The sequence below is a fragment of the Manacus candei genome, unplaced genomic scaffold (assembly GCF_025592945.1).
Source record: "Manacus candei isolate 608988 ecotype Guabito, Panama unplaced genomic scaffold, ASM2559294v1 h1tg000018l, whole genome shotgun sequence".
Lineage (NCBI taxonomy): Eukaryota > Metazoa > Chordata > Aves > Passeriformes > Pipridae > Manacus > Manacus candei.
In genome coordinates, this window is record NW_026138066.1 from 1,691,924 (window position 1) to 1,713,460 (window position 21,537).

At 42.7% G+C, this 21,537-nt stretch overlaps 1 long non-coding RNA gene and 1 other non-coding gene across 4 annotated transcripts; both read left to right on the top strand.

Annotated features, from left to right (window-relative positions):
- The first annotated feature begins 44 nt into the window (after positions 1-44).
- LOC127469575 (uncharacterized) lies at positions 45-17,551 on the top strand. Of its 3 annotated transcripts, none has more exons than XR_007904016.1 (4): positions 45-211; positions 2,447-2,627; positions 5,177-5,264; positions 17,340-17,551. It is a non-coding gene; the product is annotated as an uncharacterized LOC127469575 (long non-coding RNA). The 3 variants fall into 3 exon arrangements; XR_007904017.1 differs by lacking the exon at positions 45-211 and adding an exon at positions 2,237-2,357; XR_007904015.1 differs by lacking the exon at positions 2,447-2,627.
- On the top strand, positions 195-266 carry TRNAD-GUC (transfer RNA aspartic acid (anticodon GUC)). The gene has a single exon. It is a non-coding gene; the product is annotated as a tRNA-Asp (tRNA).
- Positions 17,552-21,537: the final 3,986 nt, after the last annotated feature.

Here is a 21,537-nt window from a genome sequence, read left to right on the forward strand (position 1 = left end):
GGTGTAGTGCCGCTCTCTGCGCGCCGGGGGGGAGCATCGCGCCGAGAACTACAGCGACCGTGGTGCAGTGCGGAGGGGGTGGGACGGGCTGGCCGAGCAGCGTGGTTGGCCAGAAGGGACAGCGTCAGCCGACTGCCGGGCTGCGAGCGACCAATACAACGTGGGCACTGCTGCGGAAGGAGAACGTGTACAGTTCCTCGTTAGTATAGTGGTGAGTATCCCCGCCTGTCACGCGGGAGACCGGGGTTCGATTCCCCGACGGGGAGGTACAAGTCTATTTTTCTCACTGCATGTACCCCCCAGGCAGAAACAGATTTTTGGGAAATCAGAGATGTTCTCGCGCTGGTATTGGAAGAGCACCGCATCTCTAAAACAGAAAGAACAGAGCAAAAGTCGTGGGGGCGTGGCTGCCCACTTCCCCTGCACCAGGCTGGGGTGGCTGCAGGGTCTCAGAAGCCCAGGAAAAGTATTTCCATATTTAAATGGCTCAAACAGCTGAACAGGAGGATCAAGCCCTTCAAAAACATTCACCCTTTTTCTTAAACCAAAATGGAAAAAACCGAAACCCAGCCTCACCTGACATAGAAACAATGGGAAGAGGGACAGGTCAAAAGGGCACAGCAGAAGAGGGAATGTGGAAGGCCAGAGGTGTTATGACTGCAGCCCATCATTTTAACTCTCGAAATGAGAACTTTGGTGACCAGAAAGCCCCGAGGCTGCACTGGACCCTGACCCAAGCCTGTACATCCAGCCAGCAGGCCAGTGCCATCTGCTGCACTAGCCAAGAGTACATTGCAGAACAGTTGTGAGGCTCCAGCATCCCTGCTTGCCTTTACTTAATGTCACTGAAAATGCTTTCTTAGGCACCCTGTTTTTCATAATCTTTCTGCCAGAAGGTACTATTTATTTATTTATTTATTCGCAGTTCAGCACAAGAATACTAAAAGAGACCTCCCTGTCTGTGGGAGGTCAGCAGATACCAAGCAGTAAAAGTGATCACACAAAATTTCTCTTTTTCCAAGTCAAGAAAGAGCACTGTGGCTGACCGCACATAAAAGAGGAGAGGAATTAGGACCTGAGAGAGGAGGCCAGGACACCCAGCTGCAAGGAGTGCAGCCTGGTGTTCAGAGCAGGAGGCTGGTGGGCCCTGCTCTGACCCTGGGTTTGTGCACTCAGACAGTTTTAATAACACAAATTTGATGCCCTGAGTCAGACACTGAAAGCAAATTGTTCTGTACCATGGGTGACCTTGCATCAGCCACACAAACAGAGCAGCAAGCGCTCAAGTGAGGACATACACAAGAAAAATTTTCTCTGTGTAATAAGAGCCAAGAGCCAATTTGACAGCAAAGTCTGGCAACAAAGGGCAATTACTCTTGACAAAAACATTGCTGCAAACCATGGGCATGTAATGGCGAATGCAGAAGCTGACCTTTGCCATCCTTAGAAGTCGGTTCCTGAAACAGCGCGTCTTCAGCCTGTGCACGCACAGCCATGGGAGTAGTGCACCAGGAGCTGTGGGTAGCTGCAGGCATGGGAGGGATGTAAGGCTTGAGGTATAGTGCAAGACCAAAGGTGCTTTCTGTGGGCTCACCAGCTGATGGTAAAGCCCATGGGCCTCCTGAGAGCATCCCACTGCTCTAGCTGTACCTGGATGTAAATCTGAGATGGGAGTGTAAGAAGCATATGAAAAAGAGGAGATGTGACATGGAGCATCATCTGCAGTGACACCCAAGAACTTTGCATAAACTGGCAAGACTAGAGCTACATGCAGACAAGCCCAGATAAACTAAGTCAGGAGGGGAAAGGTGTTTCAGTGGGTCTACTGCTGTGTGTATTACAGAAAGAAGAAAAAATAACCACCAGATATTTCCTTTCGTGATTTCTGAATTTTCTGCCATGCCCACTTCCCTTTCTCAAAATCCACATATACATGTCATCAGAAAACCAAGGAAACTTATTTTGTTTAGTAGGCAGTTTATTTCAAAGCAGAGGTCAGATCATAAAATAAGATGGAAGAACCATTTAGTAGTTCATACGTGTTGGCATCCAGTCAAGCAATTTCAGCTGTCATAAAACAATTAGGGATTAGAAAAGCAATTAATTCAAAACAGAAATATGCTGACAGTGTTTTGTAGTCATAAAAAAAGAGTCTTGCAAGCAATTCCACACCTGCTTAGTTGTAGTTCTTGTTTTCAGATTTAGCTTTCATAGTGCACAGGCAACTACCCAAGAGGCAAAGTTTTGCTATAGACATACAGTTTCTAAAGTCCTAGGAAGCCATCCTCATTTGTGCCTGGGCAAAGGTGAAAGGATGAGGAACAAGGAGCTCAGGGCATTGAGCAGGGTTTTACAAGGTCAGCCTTTCTCCACCTACACGGTACTTTGTTCTCACCTAAGTCTCATCCAGGTCAGCTCAACCCAACCTCTTTCCCCTCTCCCACAGTACCAAATACTTCCCACACAGCCCTACGGTGCTGTCACACCACACCCGGCAGTGTGGAGCCAGCACAGCTGGAATACCAGCAAGCCCAGACACAGCTGCCTGCATGACTTCAGACTTCCCTGAGAATTCTGGTGTGGTCCAGGATGGATTCCCCATGGATAAAGTCCACAGGAAGCACAAGGTGAGGGATCACTGTCAGCAGGCTTCCTGCAGTCTTTGCAGAAAGGAAGTTTGAATGAGGGCTAGCACTAATCAAATCTGGAGGAGCAAACACTTCTGTATTGATAGCAGAAATCTTACCCTGATTCCTTCTTCAAATGCCTATAGAATTATTCACACACAGCTTTAATCTGCATCTCTTTCGATGATTCTAGTCCTTCCACTTGGCTTGCCATCATGTGTGATTTGTTAACTTATCAAAATCTCAGGAACAGCCAGTATCATGGCCGGGAGAGAAAGCTGTGGCCAAACCAGCAAGATAAGATTAGGTTGGAAAGTAAATTGCCAGTTGCAACCTTTCTGAATGCATAGGGTGATATCAAAGCAATGCAGAGGGGAGGTGTGGGCTGGAGGGTCGGCCTGAGCATGTTAATGGCATTTTGCTAAAGCATCTGTTTTAAGCATGTTCAAGCCTTGGGGACTGTGTCACTCCGTATATTCTGTCCTCTGTGTGTTGTATTCATAAGTGCATTTTATGTGTGATTAACTCTGCCAAACATTTTAATTAACCTTTACAAAGATTTTTGGAAAGCAAAATATTGCTTGCAAATGTTACAATCTGCTTTATGTCATTAGTAATGATGAAACACAAACTTAGGAGAACTGAGTAGCTTGGAAGTTTTATATTGGTGGTTGCTCTAAGGGCAAGGAAAAGAAGAGAGGCCTCCCTTCTCAAACTTAAAACTACAGCAACGAATTCGTGTTTTAAGGCTAGTTAAAAATAAGTTTTCAGCAATTTTTTTAGGCAGTTTCAATGGGGAAACTAAAAAAGAGCCAGATACTGAAAAACTGCTAATTGTGGTCTCTCTTGGAAGTAAACTAATCAATAAGTAGGGAGATCAGGAAGAGCAGATTAAAAAATGTCACTATAAATGCTCATCAATGGGTAATAGCAGGAATAGACAATGGCAAATTGTTCACAAGCTTTTTTGCAGGTCAAGACATCCAATGTAAGCATGATGAACTGACAATTTAGGAGGATACAAGCCCTTTGCTCCACCTTGATTATTCTACGGAGACTCCTAGCCATAAACCTTTTGGCTCATAAGAGAAGAGGGGAATGTGTTTGTCCCTCAGAAGGTGCTGAAGCAATTTACACCAATAGCTGCTGTATGCTGCTGATCCCTACACATGGTGAAACAGCTGATCATATAAATACAAAAAGCAACTTAAAAGAATTTAATCTTTATTTGAGAAGTTTTAGCTTGTCATCATTAGCATCCACTAACTGTTGGACCCAAGGACCCCAATGAGCTCTGCAGTCTTCTCTCTCCACTGGGGAGTCTGGTTGCCAGCAGTCCTGACCAGCTCTGTGATGGTGCCAGCCTTGGGTCAGCTCCTGGGAAAAGAGCTGCATGAGGATGACAGCTGGACCATGGCTGTCCCCAGTTGCTGCCACCATCCCTGCCTTGCTCTCCATGCACAGGTGCTGTGGTGCTGTGCCCTTGTTGGTGGCAGCATGGCTCCACTGCCCCTGAGGAGCCCCAGTGCTGCAGCTCCCTGGCACACCAACAGTGGCAGAGCGGGATATGGGTCTGGAAATACAGCGTGCCATCGAGGAGCTGGCAAATGAATCCTTTCTTTGAAAATTTCCTATGTCTTTACATAGGTCTGAGTCTTCAGGTGCTGCACATTACTGCAGCTCCACTTGGGTCAGTGGAACAATACTAATATAAACCAGATGGGATGTGACCTACCCGCCAATTAGAAAATACTCAGGCCACCATCAGGCATTTGATCCCAATCCATGCTGTGGTTTTATGACTCCTCGAGACTAGCCTGGCATCTGTCCACATTAGCTTCAAATAAGGGTAAATTAGATGTCTACTTTTTCTCCAGTAGCTCTTAACATCTTAATACTTCAGCATAATGATTTACAAGGAACTGCTCAGTTTTGTACATGAATGAACCATTATTGGATCCAGTTTCCTGGGACATACAGGGTGGAAAATATTTTAAAGCAATATATTATTGGTAGTTTATCCTGCATTTATTTTTTAGCAGCTTGAGAATGTCTCTTTCTTTTCCTGAGCAAGACAGCTCCTCAGTCCCATCTTCCCTGTAAGACCCAACAACCACTTCATACAATTGTATTTCTATCTGTCAGATGGTCTGTTAAATATAATTTGCATCATCCTTCTTTTCATCTGGAGGGAGCTTGCTTTGTATTTTTTTTCAGTTTCCCCTTTCTTCTGATTGTTAAAACACTTTTGTACAGGCAGTCTTCCTCTTTTTTAACTTCCATGTTGCTAGACATGCACACAGCTTGCACCACCAGAACAATTAGCCTCAGCTTTTAGGTTATGTTTTTTAGACTGTGTTTAAGGTACTATAGAGACCTGGTCTTCTGGATCACTCATATTATTTCAAAAGTAAAGTAGACAAAAATCATGATACACATATGAAAATGTTAACTTGCAACTTAAGTAACTAACTTTAAAATTGCCACTTGAATGGGCCATATTTGCAATTCTACACAGATAAGACACAAGTCCTTTTTGTCATTTCTAGGTGTGCAGTGTGTTTTCTTCTCCAGAGGATGTTATTTAACTGTACTCAGTGATCTGGCAACATCAGGGTGTCATCATGACGGGCTCAGGTAAAGATAATTCCTGCCTCAAAACCAAAAACCTAGATGATGCACAGTTAAATCCTCTGTTAATCTGATGCTAAATATCTATTACACCCCTTACCCTAGTCAGCATTTTGCTTTTTCTCAGATTTTTTTCTTTGTAAATGTTTTGAAATCCCCTGGATGACAACACTTCCTCTTTTTGGTCCTGTTACTCACATTTAGCAGCAGTGTGTTACAGCATACTCCTCTATCTGAGAACCCTAGTGCACACAAAACTTACTATATAGACAGAATTGTTGTATATGAAGAAATCACCTATGTTTTCTATGTACGTATGGCTATTATTAGCTTCATAATCTTCTCAGTCATCGATTTTAAAAACATCTGCTTCTGGGTGGTTGGGTCCTTTTTCCATGAGGTACCAAACAAACAAATTCATACTAACCTTTAAGAATCTAAGAATTAACATTGAAACAAAAGAGATAGTATATATGTTTCACAGAAAGCATGTTTATAAGCACTGCACTTGAATAGGGTGCAGATGCTCATCTTCTTGCAGAATAAAGAATAAACTCCATGATTACAAAAGGAATGTTTGTTTCCGTTGTTTAATATCAAAAGGTTTTCAAGATGAGATTTCATGTTTGTTTCCATAGGATTCAGCTTTGAGAGATTTTTCACTGGAGGTCAATACAAATTTGCCCCTGGATAAACTCAGGGTATTGTTTTAGGGCTACGAGTGTTGAGACATACCAGTTGTTGATAATTTTCTAAGTAATTTTACTAGTGGCTCGTTGTTAAGTGCTGTGTTTTGTCTTTAGTATGAGAAGCATATTGATAACACCCTGATGTTTTGGTTATTGCTAAGTAACGTTTATCCTAAGTGTAGGGCTCTTTTGGTTTCCCATGCTCTACTAGTGAGCAGGTGCACCAGAAGTGCAAACCAGCAGACAAGGAGGCTACAGCTGTCAGCAGAACCTGCAACTTGACAGGATAAGAGTGGTGAATGGCCTGCCTGCATGGACACAGAGAAAGAATCCAATAAGGTGTTAGAAGACCCTAGGCCAAAAATCGCCATTAGACCAAGAAGGGCGTGTGACAAGCTTGTGAGGAGTGGGTGTGTAAGTGATATGGATATAATTGCTCAGGGATTTATTTGTTCAGGGTCCCTCTCTGAAGTCATCCAGCTCAAACCTGGTGCTGTACCACTCTATTAAGTCATTTATTTTATAAATCTGATGGTTGAAACTCTTCTATGAGAAACCTGTGGTTGAGCCTGAAGGAGGAGGAAGTGCACAGGAGAGTGAGTGTGTGTGTGAGCGAGGAGTCAAGAGGGGCATTCATCAGCTCACTGTGAAGGGGCTCTGGTCCCAGCAGTGGAAGTCTTGGGTGGTTGTGCAACTCCTTGAATGGTGCAAGAATTGCTGGGGCAGCAACTCCTCATTTAACAGGGGTGCTATTAAATTGCACCTAGATCTGGTGGTGACTTTCACCAACAGATGCAGAGAAAGACATCCATCACCTTCTGCTTCCACACCAGGCCATGGCTTCTGGTCACTTTAACACGCAGTAATTGGGCTGCTTTTAAGCTTTGTCAGGCATACATCTGTAGATCAGTTGGTTGGACTTCTCTTAGCTAGCTTTGGGTTTTTTTGCACATAGATTGGCTTCTTGGAGGGAGATGGTGCAGTGCTTTTGAATATTTGTCCCTCACATCCAAATTCAGAGCAGGAATGCAAACCAGAGCAAGAACACAGGTAGAAACAAAATAATTGTGCAGAAAAATACTATATTACACAAAGACTTCATCAAAAATCAGAAGTCCCATACATCTCAACTACAGATGTCTTTACGCAACAGTGGGAGCAGAGAAGAAATATTTACTAAACAGCAAAAGCTTCTATTACAATTTTGGAAGAAAAACTTAGTCATATGGTTTCCTCTTTTCAGTAAGCATGATAGTATCTATAATTTTTGAGACTGTGGAGGCAATACTTATTTCTTCTGCCTGGTGTACTACAGTCACATCATCTGCAGCATTCTGTGGTTAATGCAGCACCACCCAATGGAAATTTTTGCAAACCACTTGATATTACATTTCTACCCCCTCTTATGCGTAGACTTGGAGTGTGATCTGAAAACTTCTCATTAGAGCAATGTTTATATTACTATGCATGCTTATGTAATGTTGCCAGTCTCTCCAAATTTCAAAGACTTTGTGTCTGGCACATAAGCATCTCATATTTTTAAGTCTAGGTTTGCCTCTGTGACTCTTCTGCTAGGTTATGCCTGGCAGCAGCATTGGCTTCAACTTGTAGAGGCCAAGCTGAAAAAATGAGTTATTCTATGCCACTACTTAACACACTCCGCTTTTTCACAATAAGCAATAAAAGAGGTTTACTCAAACAATATCATGGAGGAGAAGAAAAAAAAAGAGAGAAAGGAAACAAAAGTATTATCAAAAGAATCAAAGAGAAATGATTTCTCCAAAATCACCAAATGATAATGTGAGTCTTCATCACTCCTCAGTGAAGGGCTGTAAGGGTGTGAAGAGGAACTGCTTGTTGGCACTTTGTTGTCCTCTTTATTTCTCAAACCCAGGTATGTCTTTCCTTATCCTCATTTAAGCTATTGGTCAACAGCTGCAACGGCTTGCAATGCTCCTTAGTTGTCTCTGCTATTCCTTTGCCCCAGAGATCTTGGAGCCTTTGCAGGAATACACACAAAGCCTGCAGTGTTCTGGCCATAAAGGGAAGACTCCCAAAATAGATGTACTAGCACACTTCCCCCTTTGTCTGTAATGGAGATGCCACAAGTCTGAGAACTGTAGACGTTTACCACAGGCATAGCCAGCTTTTCACAACACAGACAGTAATTTCCATACTTCTTGCATAGCTGATTTTTGTCATGGATATTTCATAAGGCAGAAGTGTCTTCCCACTTCCCCCCAACTTATTGGATAACATGCAGCCAGTTAAATATGCTATCCAGGTGGCAGTCTCTTCACAAAAAACCTATGGAATATCCCATCCATCCAGGTTTCCACACATGTAGAGTTCTCAGCCGAGGCATCCATCTCCTCTTGGCCCACCATGCATAACCTCAGCCTGATGTTGCTAGAGCCCATAGATCAGAGTTGAAAACTCCGGCTGAATGAGAATAACCTTGGGTATAGGCAGGGCATGTTAAGAAATACTGCTTGTAACTGTTGGGACTCCTCTGAGGAGCAGGATCCTCTTGTCCTGAGCATGCACCAGGACACTTGGGCAGATACTGCACAGCCTGGACTGAAGAAATAGCATAGGTGGCTCTCTTTAGCAAAAGCTGACGTCATTTTGGCTCAAATATTCTCACTAAGAGGAAATAATAAGTCTGAAAGACCTCTTTCAGAAGATATGCTCAAATACATTTATTTTACCTGACCTCTGGCTGAAGTCCCAGGGAGCCCATTTAGCTGTCTGGGATCTGGTTTCAGGCACTCCAGGGTGGCCAAGGGGTCTGCATCCCCTTTGTAGCTCTGGGAATTGGTATGCACCAGGACCAGTGGCAAGACCTTCCTTCACCCATGCCCTTTGTGAGCCAGGAGAGCAGTCAGCAATGAATGATTTGTAGTTTTGTGAGGAATACAGCATGCACTCCAGCTCCCCAGACTGGCATCTTTTATCTGTTAGGTGCCTCATTAGCAATGGCTGGGCTGCAGGCAGCACCATGTGGGTCTGGCAGCCACCCTCCAAGGAGCTCACAGACCCACTGAGCATTGGCCATCCCCCACCGAGGTGATTCTCCGAAGCACTGCACAGACCACAGCTGGTCTTGTGCAGGTATAAGAGCTTAAATCTTTACCAGTATCCCTTCTGCCCTGCTTTTTAGAAAGCACAGCATAAAGCCTTCTCAATATCATTCCACCCCCAGAATATAGAAAGCACAATTTCTACTGGGAATAAACAGATTTCTCTTTTCAGTGGTGGGGTTTTTTGTTTGGTTGGTTTTGGTTTGTTTGTGGGGTTTTTTTCCCCCTGTTTCCCCTCATTAACTTACCAGCACCCCCTGGCAGGGAAAATTTTACAGTCTATGGGCTGCCAGAAGGAGGACAAAAGTCTGCCTAGCCCCTCACAGAAATGAACAAATGAGCAAGCACAGGGAGGGGAGGGGAGAGGAGAGGAGCTGGCAGCAAACCTCAAACATGCAAATCCCTGTGCACACAAAGAGGTGCTGGAGGTTAAATCACCCACTGGGGACTCATGCCCACCAATGATTGGAAAATGTCACCTGTACGTATTGGTACAGGTGACATTTTCCAGCCATCAGTCCAGCTCATAGGCAATGCAGTGCTTGCCCTTCTTCCACTGCCAGTATCCAGCAGGATTCCCCCCACCTCCCCAGTTTTCCTCCAGTTGATCTCTGGAGTACCCTTGAGTGTCTGAGACAGTACATTGAGGGAAGTCTTGCTTTTAAATAAATACTTCCCACAAAACCCTAAAAAGGAGGAAGCAATATTGCCAGAAAAATACACAAAGGGATGCAAGAGACTCAGCTGGGTGTATTTACTTTCATTGCTAAAATGTGTAGCTGGACAATAGCCATGGCAGGCTTCATCCCAAGTAATATAACAGGTTGTATATCTCTATGAAGACATTGAAGAAAGTCCAGGGAATGTATTTTTAAACATTTTTTAAAAGAAATTTCTATCAAATCACAAGTGGTCTGGAGAAGATGAACTGGGAATGGTTATTTATTGCTCCTCATAAAAGGAGAGCTAGGAGGCACCAATGAAATTTTTGACAAACGGGAATGAAAATGAAAAGAGTTTTTCATGCAGATGAGTTAAATGCAGCCATTTAAACTATGAAATTCATTGTCACAGGATATCATGGACGCTGAGACTATAAACATATTCAAAAGAGTTAAACAATTGTGAAGACTAGATCTAACAGTGACTTTAAAACATTTTTAAGTGGATGCAGCTTCCAGCACCTGAAATCTACAAAGTCCAGATTTCCATAACCTAGGAGATTATACCAAGGGGAAAAAATTGCTCCTTACTTCATCTTTCACTGTTCCCTTAAACAGGGAGAAATACTGAGTGAAGAGGGCCTTTGACTTGCCCTGCTTCTGGAATCTCTTAGTTGACTGTATTCCTAATTAGATATACTGGGTTTGTCCCTGTTTTTATCCCACAAGGTGCTCCTTCAGACTCAGAAGTGTAGTGTCTGGCTGGAAAAACACAGGTCTGCAAAGTGTGGATCTTATTGCAGACACTGACTGGGATTTCAGAGAACATCGTGCACATCTGGGCTCTGTCATGGGCTCTTTGTGTAACTCCTTTTGAAAGCTTTGCTAAATGAGAGTAATTTCCCCTATGTCTGTCTTGTGATTTTGACTACAAAGCTTTGTGGGGAAGGCATATGGACTATAGTCAGGACCTCTGCAACCTCTTTGGATATGACCAATTTGATAAGCAGGAGAACATGGAAAGGAAAGAAACCCCTCTAGCTTCCTCCCCTGATGGGAGGAGGCCATTACCCCCTATTACCATGGGGCCTTCACACTCTGCTAAGTCAGCATTGCTCTCCCAACAGTACAGAAGAGGTTGTCACATCTGAGAAATAAGTCTGCACACCATCAGACTAAAATGAGCTTGTCAGCAGCAGTTAATATGACAGAGCACCCATCCCTCAGCAAAAATTAAAAATATTTTTAATTCCACATTGTGACTCACATTCTCTTCTTCAGTCACTTGTTTATGTTGCTAAGTACATATGAGTTACAGTAGGAAAACTGAACCTTGAATTTCCAAAGAATTCTTGGGTTTTTGAAGCTACTGAATTAATTGGCAAGGCATTGCTGGTTGCAGTCTGACAATTCATGCCCCTGCCCTGGCCATTCTGCTTAGGGATCTGGACCTCTCCCAGTCTTCAGGGAGTGGGGTCAGGCAGTGACAGCAGAAACCAAAAACTTACTGGTTTTGCTTGAGATTTTGTTAGGAAACCAAGCTTGCACAGACCTAAACTGGTTGATCTAGATATTTTAGCCATTGTTTCCAGTTTATGATGACAGCTTCTGTGTAAAGAGTTATTTAGCTCCATGAAAACTGCAGTGAGGATTGCTGGCCAGTCCCGTAATGGTGACCAGTTAACAAATCATGGCCATAATTCCCAAAATCTGTTTTGCCAAGCAGATGCTACTTGTGTGTCCTAGGAGTAGTGTTGTTCCAGTGGTTAATCTGCTGTGTAGTAGTCTCTTCTCAGGGAGAAGCTGTTGAACATTATGGCACATGAGAGAGAAGAGGGAACACATTTCCAGCTGTGTTTTCCTCATGAAACAAAATCTGCCATGTTAACCCCATCACCATTTTGGGCCCCGCAAACCCAGAGACAGTGGTCTGTCGGACAAGCACGGGTGGTATGAAGCGAAGCTGCACCACGTGCAGGTGCAGTGGCAAAGACATTGGCCCAGTTTGTCCCAGCCAAACAAGTCCTTGGCTCATTGTCCACTGACAACAGGCCAAGGAGCAAGGCAAGCAAGGCATTCTGAAGGCCATGTTGAAGCCTTGCTTTGTAGTGTTGAGGCTGAACCTACACAGAAGTTGAACCTCAGTATTAAGAGCCTGAAACCAAAACATTCCAACCATGCCAGGACTTTCGGGATCTGCTCAGTCTCATCCGGTGCCACTCCTGCTGTCTGCTGCAGTAGCTTAGCTTTCTACCCAGGAAAATCCTTTTGTAGGAGTAGACTGGGAACCCTCAAGAGAGAAAGACTGCATCTGCCATATTAGACAAGAGTTTCTAGATTGACCTCCTCAAAAATCTACTGCTGTGGAGTGGTGACACCTAATGGTAGGGACACAATCCAAGACATGAACACACCAGGGGTGCAAATGAGGTAAAAGAACTGTGTCACTCTTCACGAATAGGAAGTCACTGTCAGGATATTTTATCAATTTACACTCCCAACTGTGCATAATTTTGATGCAATATCTCCTTTTCAGCCTTGGCTACCTCAATATAATGTATTTTTAAGATCTGCTCATGGAGATTGCATTTCAAGCTCTGATATTATACTAGCTCTTTCCCCTCCTGTGTTATCCTCTGCTCTGCTAACCCTTTTCATTAAATCCTGCAATTTGTAGCTTGTCTCAGAGCAGCTTGTTCAGATTAGACTTGCCTAGGGGCTAGTTTGAATTGCTCACATGACTTCTCATAAGAAACATTACACACATGGTAAATTCATGAGCCAAAGGCGGCTTGTGTGGGGAACACTCTCCATTTCGCTTTGCCCTTTCCAGGTGCTTTTTTCCTCGTCTTTCCACACCTTTCCCACATTCTCCTTTGCCTTCCTCCACTGCCCTTCCATGCCTTTGTATGGAAACAAAGAGAATCTTGATACATCAGTCCAGTCTGAGTCCATAAATATTCAGGATTGGAATATAAAATCCATTTGCAGATAATTGTAATACAATATGCAAACATACCTGAAATGTGGGAAGAGAGCAGAGGGAACCATTCACATATCCACTGCCTTAATAAAAGAAGGATGCATTTTTGCCTCTGGTTCTGGAAAGCACAAAACAAGAATGGTTGTTCCCACTTAAAATTTTGCATTGCTGTCAGTGCAGAGAATAGCAGTTTCCTGCAGCCTTACTCTTAGTATGTGTCTTCCAGAGCTGAGAGTAGTACTTTGATTACTTGGGTACCTTTTCTGCAAAGAGCAGCCCTAGAGGGTCACGAACACCCACTTAGAGATCTGTTACTCTGCTGTGTCAGGAATACAGCCTTCTTCTAATTTTGACTTCTAGCTCTTTGCTGGAAGTTTAGCAGGTGGTCAGTATGCTGGTGCAGGCAGACAGGTTCGTTTGTTTGGAGTGAGTGCCTATAAAAGGAAACCACTCTCAGTGTGCCTGAGAATAGTCACAAGCTACTACACTTCCCATAGCTACTGTGAGATGAAGAAATGATGTTCAGTATAATTAAATGAAAATAAGTAACTGGGAGGGCAAGAAAAATCCTACTAGTGCCTTTATTGAGGGGAAAAGTGCCTTTATTAAAGGAGGGTAGCTTAAATTTTTCAAGGAAGATAGTTCAATTTAAGACTGATACAATTTTAATTAAAAACATACAAACCGTGTTCCCTTGAAATGAGACAAAATTTATTAGTGAATAAGAGTAAACAAAAATTTAATGCAGATAGGCCAGTAGAACACATGCTCTCCTGACATGCTTTGTTGTAAAAGCCAACTGGTACGTTGTGTTGCAGTATACTCTGAAATTCCTTTATTATTTATTGTTTATTAGTGATTCTTTATTTGCTACTACACAAAACTATACAGAGAATACCAAATTCTATGCTAATATAAATCATGTTAGAACAAGATCATTTCCATCTCCTGACACCCTGACCAGTCCAGCCTCAACCAAGACTTCCTGATGATAGTTGAATGATGTAGATGTGGTACTTCCTGGTTGTATTTAGTGTTAGATAGTTGAATATTTCATAGAAAAAAGTGACTGAATTTGCAAAGTGGCAGAAAGAATGTTTTAAGAATTTAGGTTTCCAGATTATACACAAAAGCTGCCTGAGAATTCATGAATGCAGTTGGTATCTATGTGGAAAAATGACAGTATTCAATGAGCCATACATCCTGTTCTGAAATATAGGCAAAAATATTCTTAACATTTTTACAGTGCTATTATTAGATGCCCCTTTAATTCATGTTCATGAATATGTGCAAGTTATTTTAGTTAGATTTTTATTTACTACACGACTATTGCATAGATTACAGACGTACTCCCTGCCACACACACACACACACACTCTTTCCTCATGGACATGTCTCTGGAGAGACACACAATTAAAATTTCCAATCCAGTACATATTGTTGTGTACATTCAAAAGATTTATGTTCTAGTCACATTTTTATTGGTTGTACTGACTTATTTGATGCTGTGTTCTATGTAGAAAAAAAGTATTTTATATTTTGATGTCCTGATGGTGGCAGTAAGAGATTTTACAACAGAGTTTTCAGTAAAGAATGATCCAGAAGTAAGCAGTCTCATTATGTCTTCAAGAGGAAAATCTGTCCAACACATCATAATGTCACTTATTTTGTTCTCTCCATTCAAATGCAACTCAAGTGCCACATTCTCATTTACACAAATCGGATAAATAACCAGAAATCATGAGCTCTTCAAGAAGCACTGATAGGAGTGAGCAACTGCCTCAAACACATACATTTCTCTCCATAAAGTCTTCTTAAGAGGAGAAAGGAAGAAGTGTAAAGGAAGGGGAAAGCTGCAGACAGGGAACCTCTATCCATGCCCTTCAGATAGGACAACACGCCACAGACCAACCATCTCTATGAGCATTTCATTGCCCGTGGCAGAGCATCCATGCTCCTCCTCCTCAGGGGATGAAAGGAGGTTGTATCCATGATGATCAGAGACTGTTGGCTTCAGCGGGCAAGCTGTCACCACTCATGTTGTGTAGGAGGCAGGAGCAAACCTACTGTGTTGTAGATAATGCTCTCCCAGTGTTGTCACCTGCTTCACAGCTTGCTGCAGACAGGTAGGGTGAAGACAAGCCCTTTTTTACCCTCTCCTCTTGCTGTGTACTCTTGTGCTTGTCTCCTCTTGCTGTGTACTCTGTTCTCTGGCACTGTACCTAAGTTTGCTCACTTGATCCCCTGTCCATCAGGGTCATGAGATGGCTGGAACAACCAAAGCCTGGGCTGGGTCAGCCCCAGTGCCCAGACTAGGCGTTCCCAGCATCACCAGTCCCACTCAGAGATGGAAGAGGAGACACACTGGGTCCTTCACCACCCAGAAGGGGCAGGGGAACTGAGCTGTGCTGATGACTATGGCAGTGTGAGGAGCATAGGTAGCAAGGGGCACCACAGCTGGCCTTGTGGGGAGGGGCTGGGGTCTTGACATGCTGCAAGCAGACGCAAATACTGTCTTGGTTCTGCAGACCTATGGTGCCAATGTGTCCATGACACAAGACAAAAGAGAAAAAAATTCAGGGAAGAACACAAGCATGCCACAAAGGAACAAATGGGTAGATGCACAGTCCCTGCCTCTGCTGCCCTCTTCTGCATTAGGCTTGCAACTGACACAAAACAGGCTAAACTTGGAGTGATTAATGAGAGACTTAAGCAACTCAACAAGTCTCACAAATTTTTTGTCCTCAAAAATTAAACAACAGTAATTAAAAGTGGTGATAGGGCTTTAAGACAGATTAAAGATAAAAGAAAAAAAAATCTCTTTCCACTTAACCGCCTTAAAAATTATATTAAAGGAAATGAATGCCTGGCAGTGGAGCAGAATGGATGTATTCACTACCCATGTCGCAGAGGTAGACTGATGCAGAGATCCTTGGGAAGAGAAGTTGTAAATGCTGATAGCCTGATCCTTATCTTGAACTGCCCTGGTGTAAAGGAGGAACCACTCCACAGGAAGCTCAGGAAGTTAAACCCTCTGAACTCTAAAACTGATTTGCACAAGACCTGAATCATCCTGTCTTGTGGCCAGTACAGAATACTGAGCTGAGTTTGATGAAAGTTGATGTGTCTCTTGTTAAAAAAGTGACCTCACACAAAACTGAGATGCTACTGAAAATTAAAAAAAAAAAAGTAAAACCTTAATAACTGGGAACATGCACCAGCTGTTGTTTCACGGACTGAAACCATAAACCTATATTAAGGCTATCAGAAAAAGAATTTGGAGCATTAAAAATTTATGAAACCTTTGGAGTCCCTAGAAAGATCATTACTAGGCAACATATTGCTGTAGTTCCCATCACAAGGCACTGAGACGGTACAAACCCAGCTTCATATCAGCCCAGCTCTCTCCATTCTCACAGTGCGGAAGAGGGAGCCTTCTGAGCACTTCAGTGCCATAAAGTGCCTTCGTGCAAGAAGATCTTTGCCTCTGCAAGAAGCATCGAGTCAGCAGAGGCCTGCTGAGGCACACGGAGTGGGAGCACTGAGGTGTCCAGTTATCAGCATTCCTCGGGTTGAACTGTAGACAGCCTGGTTATTTCTCACACTTGCTAGTCAGTGTAGCTTTGACCTTCCCCTTAATGCGAGTTAGCACTTTCCCCCTCTATTTAGGCAGGTTGAATCTGACTCAAAATGCCTCACAGAAATATTTCAAATGAACAGGTTTCATAAAAATTGTTTGACTCTAAAATGGCTTAGTATTTCAGAGTCTCAGCTACTGACTTCATTCAGTGTGACTATCCTCTTTATGATGCATGCAGCTTTCTCATTTACTGCTGGGTGGTTTTGTTGCAAAAACACTCAAGGGGCTCAGTCTCCTCAAGGCTTTGCCTTTCTCTTTCAGCCATAACACTGAATGTGATGCCTTCTCTGCAATAGCTTCTGTGGTTTTGAATAGGGAAAATAATACACTGAATCTCAGAGGTATTAAGGGGCTCTGATACTTCTATTTATGAAGTGCTTTCAGTTTTCAAGAGAAGGTGCTGTAAATCCAAAATATTAATAGTTATTACTCAACATAAATAAAAGAGAATTTTTATTTGTCAGGTCTCAGAATAAGTGGGTCAGTCATGTCAAATATGTGCTGTGTTAGTAATAGCTGAGTGAAAGGAAAACCAAGACCTAAGCTGTTGGGATTGCTATCAAATCTATACACAAATGTATTGACAGAGGCCAGCATTAGGGCTAAGGCTCTCCTAAAAGTCAGGTGGCATTTACTAGGCTATTGCTCTCTCAACAAGACATATCACCAAAAGGCTGGTTTATTTCTATATCCTTATATCCATTGCCTAATGTTGTGTTGGTTGTTTAAACATTTGTGTGCGTTCAGGAGCAGCAATTTCATCTCTCTAACAGAAAAATGTTGCAGCTGGCAGTGGCTCTGGGCCAATAATACACAGGATGTTAGAGCAGCCCTGTGTTCAGTGTTTCTCTGCTCCAGCAATCTGGATTATGTTTTTGTGAATTTATTTGATCACAGTGCTCATGCAAATTACAAATTAATATCAGTAAGTAGAAGCTAACATGGTGTCAGTGTATCTTGAGTAGTCTTTGTCACAGCTCTTCTCAGCTCAGTCCTGACCTGCTGCACTCCTTCCTTTCTCCAGGCTACACTCCTTTCAAGACTGATGCTGGTGGTACACCACAGAAACTGCAGATGCTAAGACAACTGAAGAACTACACACTTTGTAATTTAAGGCTAGCAAACCCAGTCAAGTTCCTTATAACGAGAGGAATATGAAATAACAATACTTCAGCATTGTAGTAACTGGCCAACAACCAAGAATTTCATTAAAGCCTTGAGCATTTAAGAATACAATTAGCTACATACCTACTTTGCAATGCATTCCTATGTTAGTTTAACTCTCTTCATTCACACAGCTCTGTTGATTGTTTATACTTCAGGCGAATATGATTGTAAGAATTGGTTTTTAGATGAAGGGTGGGCTAGTGATTGAAGACTGATACAAGGTGGCAAAGTGACCCTGTTTAAGACTGCAGTACTAATTACACACACACACGCACGCACATATCATAGCAAACTTTAGTTTTCAACCACTTTAAAAAGTGACTCATTTCTGCACTGGGAAAAATATTAGTCCTCATCATGGATTTTGGCAATACTGAAAGAAAAAAAACAACGAAAATTTAACGTCACACAGTATGCTATACACACTGTGCATTCACTAAGATGACATCCTAAATATGCCTCAGGAGGCATGCAGTGAAGCCATTTACACGAGCAAATCATTCCCTCACAGTGTTTAAGTCCAAATGACACTCATGTAACTATCCTAAGGAAAACAGTCATTTGTCTGCTGAAGAGCTGTCCAGTAGGTTAGAGCAAGAGAGATCAACAGAATCAGCTTTCTCCTGCATTCTCATCATGAGAGCTTGCAGGAAATTAAGTGGAATTTGATGTAAACCATAATATCATACTGCCATTTAATTGCATGGTAATATGACATATAAAGCACTCCCCCAAAGCTGAACCTGCTAGTTCATTTGATTAATTGAACATTTAGCGCTTCCTCCCCTCTCTCCCTACCCTCTGTTCTCTCCTCTCCAAAGGAAAAATTGATCATTCATTATTGGCTCCTGCTACAGGGTAATTCCCTCTCCTTTCCAATGCCAGTATCCAAGTGTTTTTAGCTATTACAAAAAACCCAAACCAAAAACAAAACAAACCCCCCCCCCCCAAACGAGCAAAAAGAGGATATTTTTATTGGAAATCACAAGCTGAAAAATGTAATGCTTGCAGAGACCAGTACACTACAAATTTTAACATTAGCTTCCATTCCTGTGACAAGCTAAACAAATCTATCATATCTGAGAACCCCAGAGCTGGAGCTCAGGCTCGCCTTCACTCAGCAGTTATAGTACCAGTGGGCTTAATGGACAGGACAGTTGGCTTAATCACATCCACCTTTCCAGCACTTGGGGAGGAAGGCAGTCTGCCAGCACACTCCCAGTTTGGGGCTGTTGCTGCCTTCTCCTGCCTCAATGCAAGTCAACTCAGCAGTGTGCCTGGGCAGCAGCACTGGCCTGTTCCCTTCTGTGCGCTCCTGCTGGCGTCCCTCCAGCCTGTTCTACCCTCCATCATGGGTGCCAAGCACTGCTGCTTCAGCAGGAACAGCTTTAAATGCTTCAACCCACTCCTGAGAAGTCAGCATCTAGATGGGTCTTCTACTAGGACTGGAAATTTGAAAATGAAAATTTTAGCAAAGTCTGGCTCACAAAATTTTTTTATTAGAAGATTAGACAAGCTAGGAGGAATGAGGATTCATGCAGATAGATTTCTGCAGACACTTTCCTCTTAGAAATTATGCCCAAATAAATTTTAAGGTTTATCTCAGATTTCCAGATGTTTGATAGCTCTAATTGATTGTACACCAATATTTCAGAGCTGGGACTATTAGAAGATTTGACCATATTATTAGATTTTGACCTCACTATTAGAAGATTGCCTTTTAACTCTTGTAAGGGTGGTCATATGGGAATCAAGTGGAAAACAGAAAGCATTGCAAAAATTAATTCAACACCATACTAGTTCTCTGAAAATTGTTTAAGAACATAAGCCCTCTAAGCAATGTCTACCACTTTTGTAACTCAAAATGCTCAGCTAGCAGTAGGCATCTGACCCTGGAGTTGCAAACAAAATATTTCTAAAGTATGATCTGGGATTTTTCCTCAAATTTCTGCCTGCATGGCATTAGAAGTCTCATAAACTGGCAGAAAGTAGAGGACACCATGCAGAGGAACCATGGAGTGCTTGTTGCAGGTGACAAGATGGGATAGTTGTGCAAGCTTCACAAAGCACGACACACAAGCTGTATGATTTCATGCGAGAGCACTGGTCCAGTTAGCAAGTAAAGACAGGCTGGTTTGTGAAAAAGACATTGCCATGTTGCTCCAGTGGCAGCTCAAAGTGTGAACAGCAGCATTGTTTCTTCTTTTCCTTGAAAGACCACAACATGTCCTTGCTGAAATGTAAAAATCTGTTGTAATTTAGTTTTGGCCTCTCTTGGGAGCCTTGAAGCAAGACAAATAAGACTACTCTGTCCACACAAGGCAGAGCAAAAACATGCAGATGACAAGTTGGAAGCTTTTCTTCTTGACCTTGGGGAGGAAGCACCAAGCTCCTTTTAGCTTTGCACTGGTTTTCAGTTTTCACAATAGGTCATTCACATCACAGAATCCTCCTGTGGGAACCCCATCAAGCAGCACCTCATTCCTTGTGGCTCTGGAGATGGGAGAGGAAACTGTCACCAGTGTCATTGCAGAGGCTGCTGATGGGAGAGCCTGTGACACCAGGTCCAGGAAAGCCTCCCCATGACATGGCAAGAGGAATAGCAGCCTCAGGAAAAGAAGACCGTCTGTCCTCCTCCTTCCCTCACTCATAGGACTAAGCTTTGGAATATGTAATGATAAATTATGGTATATGCCCAAATGCTAGTAAAGGAATGCTGAGTTGAATAAATTAAATTTGCCTTTGGTTTCCACCTGCAAACCCTGCAGTTGTTCCTGCCTCTTATGTAGTAAGGAAGATGATTTAGTCTAGTCCTGGAGATTTCCTCCTACTGGTAATAACATTGCTGCTCCAAGAGGATGCAAATGTTAAAGCCAGGTGCTGTCACGGACAGAAAGGAATGGCCTGCTCAAGAAGGACTTTCCTATCTGGATACCTGGAGTTGGACTTTGCATGTGTTGGTGACCAGTTTGTGTGGCTGTACTCAGCAATGAGAGAACTGAGCAAGTCAACTTTGTGCTGAAGGAAGTTTTTTCCCAGCGTACAAGTACACCTACAACAAATTGCAGCTACTGGATGAATTGCTAATGCTAAAGATGTTCTGACACTGTGTCCAGAAGTCCAGCTTGCAGATTATTACAGGGTTGCAATTTTCTCAGCAGCTACAAAATGAAGATGAAATTTTATCTGTCTTGAACGTGGGATTATTCAGAAGCATCTGGGAGTCTAAAGCTCAATAGATACTTAGGTCATATGCACAACATTTATCAAGATGGCATCAAGTGATGACAGGTATTATCAAGAATTGGGAGATGAGGCTGAATTTTTATGCTGCATATTCCAGAAGGATTCAGTGATTGCCACCACTCATGCATTGAGTTCAGTCTAAGGTAGCCAAATCCTGCCTTTTGTCCTCACCCTAGAGCCTCTTGAAGAAGACCTGTACACCCTGGAGACTTCCTGCAGGGTGGGGCTGGATGGAGGTGACCTGGAAGAGGCCATTGACCAGCATTACAAGTGCTGCATCTGCACCATGCTCTGGCTCATAGAAATCCAGCAGTGAGCAAGATGTGCTGGAGCCTGGATTTGGCTACTGGTAGGCCTCTTGATGGTAAAGCCCTTTCACAGGTAATTGCAAATCAGAAAAGCGAGAGAATTTAGTTGTCTCTGAAGGAGACAGCATTCAATGCTGGTCATTCTGTCTAGGTCCCTTTTTCTGTGCAAATTGTGCACTTTTTTTCCAATAGGCAGAGATGATATCTAATTTTGAGTGGCCTATTGCCATCTTTGTTAGCTTGTTGGAATAAAATTTAGACTTCTAGAAGGTAATAGCCAATAAATATCATTATCTTTTTCACAGGAATAAAGTACTTAATAGTAAGAGGAAGATATACAGAGATTAAACCAAAGGAATGAATAACTGGAAGCAAAAAAATATTAAAAAACCAGTATGTACCAATGCTCAGATGTGTTGGCTCATTTGTCAGAACCAGTGGTTCTCTGATATGAAAATGTCACATTGAAGGGTTTGTAAATCACTTTTTAAAGGCTCTGTT